A 16291-nucleotide genomic window follows, 5' to 3' on the forward strand; every position below is an offset into this window, starting at 1 on the left:
TCATTCTCCGAATCCGCTGTCCAGAAATGTAACAGGCAGAACCATGCATGCAGAATCATAAACTTACACAAGCACAGGTAGTATACATTTACCTCAGGTTTCGGCCCTTTAGTGAGGGGCGCAATGGACAGTGCACTGGGGTGTGCACGAATAACCAGGTCGCCTCTAGTGCACAAGTCATACCCAAGAGGTTCCAGCAGGCAAATACGGCAGTTAGAATGTCAAAATGCTTTACTTTCTTTTGAAAAACAATTTTGTTTCACACATATAAAAGAATCAACGCACAATTTCCGCGGCCATAAGTCCAGCGGTCGCTACCACGCATACCGCGGCCAAGTACCCAGCGGTCACTATCACACGTACCGCGGCCAAGGGTCCAGTGGTTATAATCACACATACCGCGACCAAAAGTCCAGCGGTTACAATCACACATACCGCGGTCGAGGGTCCAGCGGTCACAATCACACATTTGACATACCGCGGTCAAGGGTCCAGCGGTCTATGTCAGGCACAATCACAAGTGCGGCAGACGCGGTCAAGGGTCCAGCAGTCAATGCCACACGTCCGGCATGACGCGGTCAAGGGTCCAGCTGTCAATGTCGGACACGCCGCGGTCGAGGGTCCAGCGGCCAATATTACATATGCGCATATTCACATAATCGGCCCGGGACTCGGTGAAATAGAAAACAACCATACAGGATACCAAATCACTACTTCCCAAACATAAATCACACGTGCCAGGATCATGCATCACACAAGATTCAGGTATGCCAAAATCGTATATCAGAAAATACAGAAGATAAGTAGTTTATCCAAATTATCAGGGTAAGGTTTTCAAAACGTTTTAGATGTCAAAAACATTTTATAACGCTCATGAAGGTGGTCATAACACCTATCGTATAGTAAACAGCATAATAACCAGGAGTTACCTGCGAACTCCGGACAAGAGTACATTGGCTAAAGCCATACAGCACATATCAGGGTTTCTGTCCCCGCAGTTGGTTCAATAATAATTAAAATCCGTCTCAGGATAGATAAAATATCTCCCGTTTAGTAGTCGGGACAATAGCCATAAGTCCCTAGACTTGTCGCATCGAAGTGAGACAAACAAAACCATAGGAGGGGCGCCGGGGGTAACGGGCCCACCTCGGGTCAAGTCGGGGTGGCGGACATGAATCACGCCCATTAGACTCTACGGAGTCATCCAGGAAAGTTTCGGAGTGATTGGATTAGATTTGTGAAAGTTATGGAGGTTTAACCACTTTTTTTCAACAAAAGCACCTTTTGAAGTTCAATTGAATTGAATGAATAGTACCAAGAAATCAATCTCGGTTTCCGATGAGCAGAATTGCCCCCGAGGCTAAAATCTCCACCTAGCACACCTAGGACATGCCCAAGAACAAAGGGGAAGGCTTTACATACCTCGATTGCGCCTTATGCTCGCTTGGCTTCAATTCCAATTTCGTCCAGAATCTACAAATGGTCATGTTTACCAATTGTCAATTTCAAGCTTTTCAAGAATCTAAGCTTAATCACATAATTGCCTACCGAAATTTCGGCAGTATTTCCCCTATAAACTCGCCTATCCGAATTTCCAATTGCTCTCCTGTTGACACAGAAATACCAACAATAACATATGGACACAACCATATCTTCAATTCTTTTATTTCAACAAGAACAACAACCTATCAAAACAGCCCCCAACTATAACATAACGATGCCCGAAATTCTAACGAACACTTGCAATACACCAAGCAGCCCGTATGCACTTCTTATACCTTATTCCATGCAATCTTTTCAGTAAATTTCTGAGAAATACAACAGCAGCCACATGACACCACATCATATATTCATATGCAATTAAACCACATTATTATCTCTATAATCCTTACAACAACCCACAACAATTTTTAACTCCAACTCTAACCTTCAAATTCCTTCATTCTCATCACATAATCTATGATTACAACAACCAAAATATTAATTCAAATCAGTCCATCAATTTCAATTAAAACAGCCCCTAATCCATAAATCTCAACAAAACAACAAACGAGTTTATAATGTTGTTTTCTCCGTTCTAATTCGTTAAAACTTTAAATAAACACTTTAATAACACAAAATGAATCTTATAAATACCTTAGAAGCAGCTCAAACACGAAAATTTCATTCCCCAAGACCAATATTTAGCTCAAATTGAAGGCAACTCAACGTACAATGCTTTTCTCTTCATGAGCTTCGGGATTCGGGGCTCGGATTTTGATCAAAATGACCTTCTTAGCCTTGAAGTTTTCTCTCTCTCTCTCTCTCTAATGTTCTTGGAAGATTTTATGTTAAATGAAAAGCCCTCAAATAATTTTTCCTTATATACTTGACGTTAATGGGCCTCATGGGCCGAAATGTGAATGTTTGGATCGGGTCACAATTTTCTGCCCCGCCAGCCCAACTTGCATCGTCCATATCTGCTTATCCAGTTATCGTTTTGACGAGCGGTTTGTTGCGTTAGAAACTATACTCGATGAAATTCATTTTAGAAATTTGAAACACCTTAAAACTCCTCATATACTAGGAGATATGCCTCCAACAATATGGGCTAAAAATCTGGTCCGAGATATTTTCTGAAGTTGTTTGGATTCATTTCGTTCAGCTTCGTTTAACTTCTAATCCTCTTCCGACCCTCATGTAACCTCTTATACATACATATACATACTCATATACACTCATAACGCGATTTCAAATCCTTTAGGTTACGATGTCACCTCGGGATACTTAAGGCAACCATATATATATAACGATATTCTTACTAACTCGATTAACTTTCCTTGAACTTTCTTAACTCATTCTTTCTTGTCTTAATTAAAATAGCACGGACTCTTACGGGGTATAACACTATTTCAGTTATGATCCTTTTTACTGTATTTCTTGCTTTATATACTCAGTACATATTCCGTACTGAGCCCCTTTCTTCGGGGGCTATGTTTCATGCCCGCAGGTACAGATAGTCGGTTTGGTGACCCTTCAGCATAGGACTTCTACTCAGCTGTCTTGGAGAGCTCCGTTGTTCTGGAGTTTAGACTTTTGGTACAGATCTTCTGATATATATATGTATGTTCATCCAGGGGTACGACGGGGCCCTGTCCCGTCATATTTCACTGTTAGTACTCTTATAGGTATGTAGACATATGTGTCGGTTGTGTATAAGTTCTGTTCAGCTGTGTCTACATGTTGTGCTATGTATATGTTCGTCAGTAATGGTAACCTTGTCGGCTAGCATATGACATGATATTGTTGTGTAGTGGCAGCCTTGTCGGCTTGCGAATCATTTTATGATTTTATCAGTTGTGACTCCTCAAGAGACAGTTTATCTGGACATATATATACGACAACGTTATGAACCTTGGAGTTCCTTTACAAGTTTCCATATTGTTCTTTGATTCTGTATGACTATATCTAACAGGTACGTATACGGGTGTCCAGGTCGGGCACTAGTCATGGCCCACGGGGTTGGGTCGTGACACCTTCAATCCTTTCAATTCAACAAGGATAACAATATGTCCACAAACAATACAACTTTAACTTTAACTATCTAATTCCTTCATTTTTTTACCACATAATCCATGATAACAACAACCATAATGCTACTTAAAATCAATTCACCATTCTTAATCAAAACAGCCCCCTACACGGCTCAACTTATACTTCAACATCAACATATATAACCCTTTATATTCAACACACATCTATCAAATTTTACAAGTTTAAACTACCTCCAAAACATATAGAAAAGGATTGAATCTTACCTTAGCGATCTTGGTTCCTTAACGTTGCCGCCTTCAACGATTCAATTCACGTTGCAATTTCTTTGAACACCTATAACTCCTTAGAACACAAGCTTCCTAAACCTTCTTTCACTTGAGCTTCACTTTGAGCTCACTCTCGGCCAAAAATGGCCATGACCGAGAGCTCCATTTTCTCCCCCATTTCCTTTCTTTTCTTTTTTGTTGTTCAACAAAGTGTGAAAGATGATTGATGAGTCACTCTTGGTGATTTATATATGGGCCTCCTAGGCCCTACACGTGCCCTCCTAATGTGTCACCTATTTTTTTTTAATTAATTCGGGTGGGGCCCACACATAGTAATTAGGCTAATTAATTTTAATTAATCACTACTTATTACTTAATAATCTAATCACAATTAATTAGTCCCTAATCTATAATAATATTTCTACACTAAATAAAATTTATAAAAAATTTGTGTTCTAATTAAAATTGAAAATTAAAAGTTCCTATTTCATGTCCGAAAATAATCCCGTCTTTAAGTTGAGTCGATTTGCTTGCGAATAATTCGACGTATAAAAATACGGGATATAACAGAAGGCATCAATCGAACAGGGTAGAGAAGTTCAAGTGATAGATATTACAAGGTAAGTTGATGATATTGTCACCACAGGCTAGAGTTGGAAAGTCCTAATGCAACAACATCAGGGAAAGGAAGAAAGTGAATTTATAGAAAGTAAAGAGATTAGAATGCCTTGAGAAAACAAAGTGTAAGAAACGAGGGTAAGTGAAGCTTCCAAGAGGGACGATGGGTAAGGCAAGGGACTATTTGGATAAAATTCGAAGGTAGGCATGCGAAAGGGATAAAGTATGGTAGTGTGAAACAAAAGATGAATGTCTGGGGTCAGAAAACAGACGTCGATAAGTGGGACTAAAGGATAGTAGTAACAAATAGGGATGTGAAGTAAGAGAGAGATTGATCGAGCCTTGCAACGATACTAAGAGATTTCCAGCTCTCGAGAGGTGTATAAAGGGATAAATATGTAGTCATACTGACACGGTTGCCTCAGAAACGGAGAAGCTTTCCTAAAATATGATTTAAGAATAGAACAGATTTGCACGTTTAAAGGAATATTTTACGAACGTTAGGGTCGATACTATAAAATAACAAGTGGAGAAGGGCGCTCGGGGAGAAAGGAACTCAAGGAAGGTTTGAGGATGAAAGCAGGAAAGGTACACTAATGGGCTGGTCAAAAGAAGAAGAAAGGAAGAAAAGAAAAATTTGAGCAATCACCGAGGACAAGCGAGAGGTTAATGAACTAACAAAGCTAACCGGGAGGTAGCACATCAATGACATGGGATGAGGATAGGAATACCGAGGTTTAATTATAAAGGAAATAGAAGGATGTATGGGAAATATTCATGAGTATGGACTAGCCTTGGCGGCAGGAAGGAGAAGGAAGAAGAGGGTACATTTGCAAGGAATTCATGACATGTAAAAGAAGTGGTAGAACACTAGAAGAACTACAACGCATAGGTGGGACGCAAATAAGTAGTCAAGGAAAATTTCGGATAAGTGAGCCAAGAGAATAAAAGGATTGATAGTGGAAGGGGAAGAGATCTACGGCTAAGAGCATCAGCCACTATATTTGCTTTCCCGAGATGATCCAGGATGTCAACATCATAGTCTTTCAACAATTCCAAGCATCGTCGTTGCCATAAATTTAACTATTTTTGCTTGAAGCTATACTGAAGGCTCTTATGATCTGTATAAATATCAACATGGACGCCATACAAATAATGTCTCCACATCTTCAATACATAAATTACTGCAGCTAATTCAAGATCATGGGACGGATAATTTTTCTCATGTTTCCGCAACTATCTTGAAGCATATGCAATCACCTTACCATGTTGCATCAACACGCAGCCTAACCCAGTGCCTGAAGCATCACAATAGACAACATAACCTTCCAACCCCTCTGGAAGTGTCAGGACTGGGGTAGAAGTTAATCTATCCTTTAGCTCTTGGAAACTACGCTCACAAGCATCTGTCCATTGAAACTTAGCTAATTTCTGGGTCAGCTTCGTGAGTGGTGCAGAAATAGAAGAAAAGCCTTCTATAAATATTCTGTAATAACCTACTAAGCCCAGAAAAATACGGACCTCCGTAGGTGTTGTTGGCCTTGTCCAAGTCTTCACCGCTTCAATCTTTTGGGTATTTACCCGAATACCATCGGCTGAAATAATATGCCCCAAAAATATCACTGAGTTCAACCAAACCTCACACTTAGAAAATATGGCAAATAACTCTCGAGTTTGGAGAACTCCAAGAACGGTATGCAAATGATCCGCATATTCTGCCTCGGAACTAGAATATACCAGGATATCATCGATGAACACAATCACAAATAAATCTAAGAAGGGCCTGAACACATTGTTCATCAAATCCATAAATAATGTCGGCGCATTAGTTAGCCAGAATGACATTACACGGAACTCAAAATGATCGTATCTTGTTCTGAATGCTGTCTTAGGGATATTTTTCTCCCTAACTCTCACCTAATGATACCCGGATCTCACATCTATCTTTGAAAACCATTTGGCGCCTTGCAATTGATCAAATAAGTCGTCAATCCTTGGAAAAGGATATTTGTTCTTGATCGTCACCTTATTGAGTTGCTGATAGTCAATACACATCCGCAAGGATCCATCTTTCTTTTGCACAAACAGCACGGGTGCTCCCCATGGAGATGAACTAGGCCTTATAAAGCCTTTTCGAGCAAGTCCTTCAATTGCTCCTTCAACTCTTTTAATTCTGCGGGAGCCATTATATAAGGAGGAATAGATATGGGCTTTGTATCCGGTAGCACATCAATAGCGAAATCAATATCCCGTTCTGGAGGGATACCTAGAAGCTCTTCCAGGAACACATCCGGAAACTCATTCACCATGGGGACAGACTGAAGAGTTGGCGATTCAGCTTCTACATCATGAACCCGAACTAGATGGTAAATACAACCTTTTGCAATCATTCTTCTTGCCTTGAGATAGGAAATAAACCTACCTTTCGGGGACGCAGTGTTTCCTTTCCATTCTAAAACTGGTTCTCCCGGAAATTGGAAGCGAACCATTTTCATTCTACAATCAACATTGACATAGCAAGAAGCCAACCAATCCATGCCCATGATAACATCAAAGTCCACCATTTTTAACTCATGTAAATCAACCATAGTACGATGGTCACAAATCACAACTACACAATTCGTATATACTCGGCTAGCTATTACCGATTCACCAACGGGTGTAGACACCTCAAAAGGTTTGATCGATTCCGATTTGACCCCAAACTGACCCGCAACATATGGAGTAACATATGACAACGTGGAGCCCAGATCAATCAAAGCATATACATCATGATAAAATATAGATAATATACCTGTGACAACATCAAGAGAAGACTCAAGATCTTGGCATCCAGCCACATCATAAATACGGTGCTGAGGACCACTAGAACTGGGAGCTCTCCCTCTACCTCTACCATGGCTGACCGGCGCCTGTGAACCTTTCCCCACAGGGCGTATCGATGATGAAGTCCCGGCTGCCGATCCTGAAGGCTGGACTCTACCCCTACCACCAACCGAGGGGCAATCACGCATGATATGGCCTGGCCGACCGCATGTATAGCAAACCTCTTAACCTAGTCGACACTGGCCCCAATGTAACTTCCCACACTGGGAACATCATGGCACGGGTGGCTTATCCTGACCCGAATCACCCCGGAACTGAGAACCCGAAGCCCTGAAGCTCTGACTCGGCCCGAAATGAGTAGATCTATCAAATCTCTGTCCTGTAAACCGTGGAGGCGCACTAGTCATAGAATGGACTAATGCCTGGAAAACTGTTGTCTTGGCCCACCTCTAAACTCAATATTTGGACCCGAAGATCTAGTCCTCTTGTTATACACTCTACCATGCTCACGCTCACTTCTTTGCTGTTGTTGGCTTTCTTCCAAATTCTGGGCATGGGCTTGAATGCGTGAAATATCCATGTTGTCCTGAAGGGACGCATTCAAGCACCTATCCATCAAATGTGGCCCTAGGCCTCTCACAAATCGGTGCACTCGGTCACCCATATCCGCTACCATAGTCGGAGCATACCTAGCCAAAGAATTGAAGCGGATAATATACTCTAAAGCACTCATACTTCCTTGTCTAAGATTTAATAACTTATCGGCTCTAGCTCGCCGAACCTCAGGGGGTAAGTAATGTCGGAGGAAGGCATCCACAAATTCTTGCCATACCGGGAGAGGTGCATTGACTCCTCGTGAAGCCATCCAAACCGTATACTAATGAACCGCGACCTGTCGGAGTCTATAGGATGCTAACTCTACCGATTCAATATCGGAAGCATGCATTAACCGAAGTGTCCTCAATATCCCATCAATAAAATCCTGAGGGTCCTCATCCGGCTTTGACCCGAAGAATTCTTGAGGGTTCAAGCTAATAAAATCACGGGCCCTTGCACTAACAGCCCTATAACCTTGCCCTGTACCTTGTCGCTGAGTCTGGGCGGCAACCAACTGAGTAAGTAAACGAATGGCCACTTTTACATCTTGGCCCGACGCATCTGGTGGAGGAGCTGGAGGTGCTGGAGCTGGGTCTGAGGCTCCCTCATGCTCTTCAGAAATAGGTACTGAGTGAGAGGACTGAGATTGAGCCGCATTCTGGGACTCACTTTCCTCTACAACCATTGGCGGTGCTCTTTCAGCCCGTTTTCCTGCCACTGTCTTGCCCTTTTGGGCTGCCGTAGCTTTTCTCTTTACAGGCATTTCTGAAATACATAATACACGGTTAGGGAAAAAGAAATCCTTATATCATGGCTCTATCGTACGATCTTATGAAGAAAGAAGGTCATTCATTCCTAAAATGCCCGCAGCCTCCTGTTTATAAGTGTGGCGCGCAACACACCCATAAACAAGACTCTACTGGAAACAGCTCGTAGACAGAACCTAGGACAGAACTGCTCTGATACCACTTTTGTCACGACCCAACCGGAGGGCAACGACGGGTACCCAGTGCTAACCCACCCGAACACCTCTTATCATACTCTCATATTCACATCTAGGTGAGCCACAAGGCTTACTCAGAATTTATATGCATCAATAGTACTAATCTCGTTGGGCGACAACACATTTATATCATCATCAATAACAATGCCCATATCCATATATACAAGACGACGAGGCTATCAAAGTGATACATAAAATACAAGCCGACAAGGCTACAAGACATCTAACCATACACAATTGTCTAAGAGCCTCTAAGAAGAGTATGTCACATCATATAGACGAGACAGGAACCCGCCATGCCCATAGGTATGTACACAAAAGAATAAATACCAAAAGTTGTAGCTCCGGAAGAAATGGAGCTCCTCTGTGTAGTCCCTGAATAAGAATCTACGGATCAAGCCTGTCTCCCAGTCCACCTGCGGGCATGACGAAGCGTCCACAAACAAAAGGACGTTAGTACGAATAATGTACTGAGTATGTAAAGCATAATCAATATCATAATAGGAACATAAGAGACAGCATAAGAAATAGCATAAGATGAGAGATTCGGGGGATAGTTGCCATCATCGTAATTACTTACTTGTCTTTCATAGGGACCTTCCATTTCTAATGTGTGCTCATGTACATACATATATACATATACATATATCCATATCCGTATCCATATTCATATACATATTTGTATCCATAGCATACCCGACTATGAAGGTTCGGTGGTTTCATATACTAAGCCATGACAAGGCTTGTGTCATACATACCTGGCCCTACCAAGGCTCAGTGTTATCCATACCAAACTGCAGTGGTGTCCGCGCGATAGGTATCATACTCGGCCATATAAGCTCGGTGTTACATAATAGTCATACATACTTAAATCCGTATACATAGGAGTTCATGAGTATCATCGTCATCATTGACATCATCATTTTCATTATGTTTATCCTTAGAGGATCAACTATCATATAAAAGAGGCAATAGAATCGTGAACGTATCGAGAATCGTAAGCTTTGGAAACCTTAGAGATTGAGTCATTTGGAAGACATTATGGAACTCATGAAAGGATACATATAACAAGGAAACCATGCCTTAATGAAAAAAGGGTTAGCCTTGCATACCTCTTCGACTTCTTAACTATTTAGCGTTCACCGTTGAAGCTTGAATAATCTACATTTAGAAGGATTCATACCATGGTTAAGCCTTAATGACACTCTTCAATTCAAACTAGAATAATTCATGTTCTAATGAAAATTGGGCAGCATTTCCCCTATTTCGTCAACTTCCACTATATCACAAAACAACTCCCAACAACCACAATAATATCCACAATATCATAATCAAGTATTCACATTCGATTTAACCTTCAAAATTCATCCTTGTGTTCAACTTATGCTAGCAACTTCATACCTATTTTAGCACATTTTCATATAATGCTTCTTCAGCACCATTATTACTTTCCATAGCAATATTATACCCATATTATACTAATAATCATAAATCAAGTTAGCTTACTACTCAAAAACCTCATAAAAACTACATTTAGAACTCATCTTCCACTTTTTCCTTCTACCCAAGTTGTTCAACAAATAAACATTCTTGATAATATGTAATGAGTATGAAAACTAGCCTTTTATCTCTTAAGAATGAGCTTTGGATCAAGCTATCAACTAATATGAAAATCCTAGCTTCAATATCCAAAGAATTCTTGGAGTTTATTAACCCTAGCAAAACCTCTAGCACATGGGTATCTTGATTCTTGCTTCTGGATATTTAATCTCTCTTGGATTTTGGCTGGATTAGTTTATGGAGTGGAAGAGAGGGTTTTTAGAGAGCCTTTGGATCTGATTTGGTGAAATGAAATGTCCAAATGAAGTGGAGTAAAATATATAAAGTGGAACTTAAAATCCCGTCGGGCAATTCTGCGGCCATTTGGACGGGCCGTATAAATTCCTACGGACCGTCAAAATGGTCCGTAGAACTTCCCAGTCAAATATGGTTCACTGTGACCATTTGACGCTGGGCTGGTGCAGTTTGACGGACAGCAGAATTTTCTCCGGGGCATCAAAATTCCTGCGGGCCGTCAAATGGTCCGCAGAAATTTTCTGCTCAGACAGTCTGTCGTAGAATAGCCATAACGTTTTACTCAGACGTCACATTGACATGCGGTTTGTTGCGTTAGAAACTATACTCGATGAAATTAAATTTGGACAAAATAAACACACCAAAACTCCTCATATTCTAGGAGATATTCCCCCACCAATTTGGACAAAAATTTTGTCCGAAAATTTTCCAAGTTTTACCAAAGTTCCCAGAAACTCAATTCCTTTATTTGATTGTTCTTAAATCCTTCAATAGCTCATTCATGGTCTTAAACCCCCATAACCATAATATGGGAACTTGTAATCTCATATATCCTAAGGTAACTCCCGTTTCCGCGATTACGACAACTAACGTCTAACGAATCTCAACGGACGAAACTACGAGGTGTAATAGGTATACTTTGGTATTGATGATGATGTTATTGGCGTCGGCGTTGTTATGGTTGTGTTGGTTTTTGGTATTGTGATTTCGGACTGGGGATATAAACAGGGGAGATGCTGCCTGAATTTTGGCAGATTCTAAAGGAGTTTGATTTGAAGACTTGAGATAGGCAGATAACGATAAGTCTAATGGTAGTATGATTTCTCTTGAATGTAGATTTACGATCTCAGGAGAATAAACGTTAAGCTAAGTAGTAGGAGATCAATCAGGTATGTTAAAGCTAGTCCCTTTCTTTCCAAAGGCATGATTCCTTTCTTGTGAACCCATCCATGTTTCCATAATGTCCTTATTCCCAAAAGCTAGAGATTCATGATTCTGGAGTTCTTATGATGTTAAAGATGAGTTTATGATGATAATGATGACGATTATGAGCATATTTCTAGAAATTCCAAGTTTATGGTTTTGATGCTATTATGATATTGTTAAGCTTATTTCATGATTTTCTTGATTTCATTCATTATTGTTGATCTCACCTAATAATGATTGTTCCTTCAAGGTAAGACATGGCGATGATGATTGTTCCATAAGATAATTGGAGGATAACGACCTTACGTCACTCCGATAGAGTTAAAGCTTTTAATTGAGCTCTCATGCATGATTATGGTATGTATGATTACACCGGGCCTAGGTGGTCGAGCAGACACCACTACGGTAGGCGTAGTGGGCGGCTTATGGATATGATAATAACACCGTGCCTATATGGTCGGGCAATCACCACTAATGGGCGGCAGGAGATGGTTACCCCGGATGCGGGCTAATGATTATGATATATATGTATGAGAAATGTATTTTTTAAGAAAGCTAAGCATGCATGATGTCTGTCTTATGAGGAAATCAGACGTACAGGTTATCCTTATCTCATGTTATGTTCTATATTTCTTGTTATATTATTATTCATGCCTTACATACTCGGCACACTATTCATACTGATGTACTTTCTTGTGGACGATGCGTTCATGTCCGCAGGTTCAAGTAGCCAGTCGGACGATCCAGCCCAGTAAGACCTCCACTCAGCTGCAGTCAGCGCGCTCCATTTAGTTCGGAGCTCTGGCCCTCTTGGTTAGCTATCCTGACATGTAGATATACGAGTACGACGGGGCCTTATCCTGTCTTCTCTACAATTCACAGTCCATAGAGGTCCGTAGACAGTTGTGTATCGTAGGAGTGTTGTGTGGCTATGTCAGTCTTATTTTGTCGTACAACATATGTAGCGGCCTAGTCGGCCTGAACTGTTATCTTTGGCATGTTTGACTATATATATATATATATGCATGGTTATGAGTTTTCGTTGCAAAGTTGATTGTGCTAATTTTACAGAAAATGATATGATTCAATTATAAGCTATGTATGGGCCATCAGGTTAATCAGTGAGATGCAAGTACGAGCATATGGGTGCTTGGTCAGTAGAGGTCGAGCACTCATCACGGCTCATCGGTTTGGGTCGTGACACATCTGATCCTTCAAGGATCATATTAGACATGCAACATGTGAGATATCGTAAGGTTAACTAAGTTCAGACTGATGAACCTAATTGTATTTGGTTCCTTAGGGTTTGTCATGTCATCAAAATATATCATTTCTTATCAATTTCCTCCTTTTTGATGATGACAAAGCGACATCCTTTGTATTCCCTCTAAGGACCAGATACCTCATTTGTTCCCCCTGAGACTCAGACCTCGTAGTATTCTAGTTCTTTGAGTAAGGTTTATCAAATTATCAAAACATGTCATGACTATGTCTGAATGATCAACAACCATAAGAGCGGTGTGGTTAACCTCTTCATCAGAGTAATCATCAGAACCCCAGGCAGCTACCATTGCTTGTGATATTTCCTTGTTCTTATTTTCCTGATCTTTCTTTTCCTTTTCTGTCCTCTCTCTTTTCCATTCAACTTCCCATAGTGGACAATCTTTGATCATGTGATCAGTTTTTTCACACTTAAAACATCCACCTGTCTAGACTTTATCAGAACTTCTAGTTCCCTCAGAATTGTTGCCTTTTCTCAATTGATTTTTTTGTTTTAGGAACTTCTTGAAGTTTCTCATAATCAGGGCCATGTCATCTTCATCCTCCCAATTTGTGTCTTTGAGTGCTAAAGATCTTCCTGAGCTTGCTTCATCTATCCTAGCTTTTTCCATCTCCATCTCATAGGTCGTGAGATTTCCCACTAGTTCATCTGGAGAAATCTCCTCTATGTCATTTCCTTCCCTGATGGCCGTGACTTTCATCTTGAAAGATTTTGGCAGGGTTCACAAACTTTTGTCTACTAAATCCTCAATGGAGATGATCTTTCCAAGTGAGGTTAACTTGTCACGACCCAACCCCGTAGGCCGCGACTAGTGCCCGACATGGACACTCGTACATATTTACTAACCAAATTTCACTTGCGTTTACATATTATGAATCTCGTGCATACATAATCATATACATACCATTTAATTCATTACTTACTATAACATGTAAATCGATTAAGTTACGCAATGTAGGAGAAAACCGGACACAACCAATTAAACAGCACTAACAAACACGACCCACATACATGTCTACAGGCCTCTAATACAGACAACAGAATCATATGACGGGACAGGGCCCCGTCGTACCCAAAATAGTCATAAACATAAAAATATGTACAACAGAAGGATCTGTACCAAAAGTGTGGGCTCCGAATAAAAGGAGCGCTCCAAACAGCAGAATGTACACCCTAGGCTGGCGGATCACCTCGATAAACGTCTGTACCTGCGGGCATGAAACGCAGCCCCCAAAGAAAGGGGGTCAGTACGGAATATGTACTGAGTATGTAAGGCATGAAATATAGAAAGCAGAACCACAATCGAATATCCTGTACCAGAGTAAGAACACCAAAACATTTACCTTCCAGACACAAATCATATACGCCGCTATCGTATGTCAAAGGAAGTACAGAAGATAAGTGAGTCATCCAGAGTGCCCAAAAGAACTTACTTTCCGAACACGGATCATGCATGTCAGAATCATATAACATGTATGCATATGTATCAAATAACGTGCCCCGACCCTCCATTGAGGGACGCGGTGGATGAGATCATATATATATCAATGTCGTGCATCAAATATGCAAGTAACGTGCCCCGGCCCTCGGTGAGGGACGCGGTGAATCATGTATCATATATGCATGTAACGTGCCCCGGCCCTCATTTGCGGAACGCGGTGAATAAAATCATCATATCCCATCCTGGCCACCACCCGTCATCATATCATAAATATAACGTGCCCCGGTCTGCAAGTGAGAGGGACGCGATGAACAATGCAGAGGAGTACGCACGAGAACATATCCTGGCCCGGGCTCAGTGAAATCAAACTGAAGCTTGCACGAACAGAGTAGTGCGAAACCATATGCACAGAAATCAAGACCCGATAGATACGTACACTTACCGACCTCTGACGGCTCAGAAACAAGTTTCGGGTCAATCCGACTTCTTATGAGAAAGTTATGGACGTGTGAAGTATAGAACATTCCATAAGCCTTTTAGAACAAAACTGAGATCTTTTCCAAATGTTAGGGACATTATGACTTACAAAATTCGTTCAGAAACAAAACTCTTTATACTTATCTCGTTACTCAATCGTATAACAAACTGGATCATATCAAACATACTTATATCAGAAGTGAATCAGAATCATAGGCAGACTTGGAAACATATTAAGTAGAACTTCAAAAACAAATCTCTTCCGGATATAATATGGGTCAAACCAAATATAACCTTTAGATTCATATGTACATATCAAAATTTATTAAAGACTCAATGGAATAGTTAAACGTACTATCATTTGGAAATCAAAATGTTAATCATACCAATTGTCTTTTGAATACCATTCAGAAACAAATCAAACAAAACTTTGAACATTTACGCATACGGAACTCTTTAGGGACAAAACTCAGAATTCAAGAGTAGAATCTCCCCAAAGTGCATATCATGTCATGCCTTATGTGGCTCTAGGACATGCCAAAGAAAGAAAGGGTAAGCCTTACATACCTGTTCCACGACCAACTAGCTACGCTTGTTTGTCCAAACTTGCTAGTCTACATACAAAAGAATTCATATAATCATTAGACTCATTGTTATTCATTTGCCATAGTCTTTCAAATGAACTCACTTATATTCTACCGAAATTTCGGCAGCATTTCCCCTGTAAATACACCATCCCCGAGAATCTAACTTGGCTAAATCATCAACAACAAACCAACAATTATGCCAACAACATCATCAATCAATTCAAGAATATTTCAAAGAATTCACTTAGTATTCCAAACAACCCAAACGACCCACTACTTCACCCGAGATCTTCCAAATTCCACAAGAACACTAACAATCTATACTTTGACAATATCATTCATTCTTATAATCATAATAAACCATACTAGTATCACATTAACTTCTTCCGTAATCCATCAACAATTAGGACTTCATTTCTCATCATAAAATCCACAACAACAACAACTAACATATCAAATAAAATCAATTCACCATAACTTGTCGAACCACCCATCATTCGGCCACAACAACTACATGCATATTTTTATGAATTTCCCATCCATTTCTATACATTACAACAACAACCAACATACTAGATAAAATTGATTCATTCTCTTCTACATCACATAGCAACCCCACGGCCACAACACTACATCCACAGTTTCATATATTTCATCCATTTCTTCACTCTACAACATATACAAATCATCCATAACAACAACAACAACAAGCAAAATATTAAATAAAAATTAGTTCATCACATTCTACCATCATAGCCCTATTCGGCCACCCACACACATATGTATATTTCATGAATTTCACCCATTTCCACATACTACAATACTCAACAACATGCATAGACCATCCATAACATATGAGAAAGGATTAAACCTTACCTT

This window comes from Lycium barbarum, chromosome 6 (assembly GCF_019175385.1).
Source record: "Lycium barbarum isolate Lr01 chromosome 6, ASM1917538v2, whole genome shotgun sequence".
Taxonomy (NCBI): Eukaryota; Viridiplantae; Streptophyta; class Magnoliopsida; order Solanales; family Solanaceae; genus Lycium; species Lycium barbarum.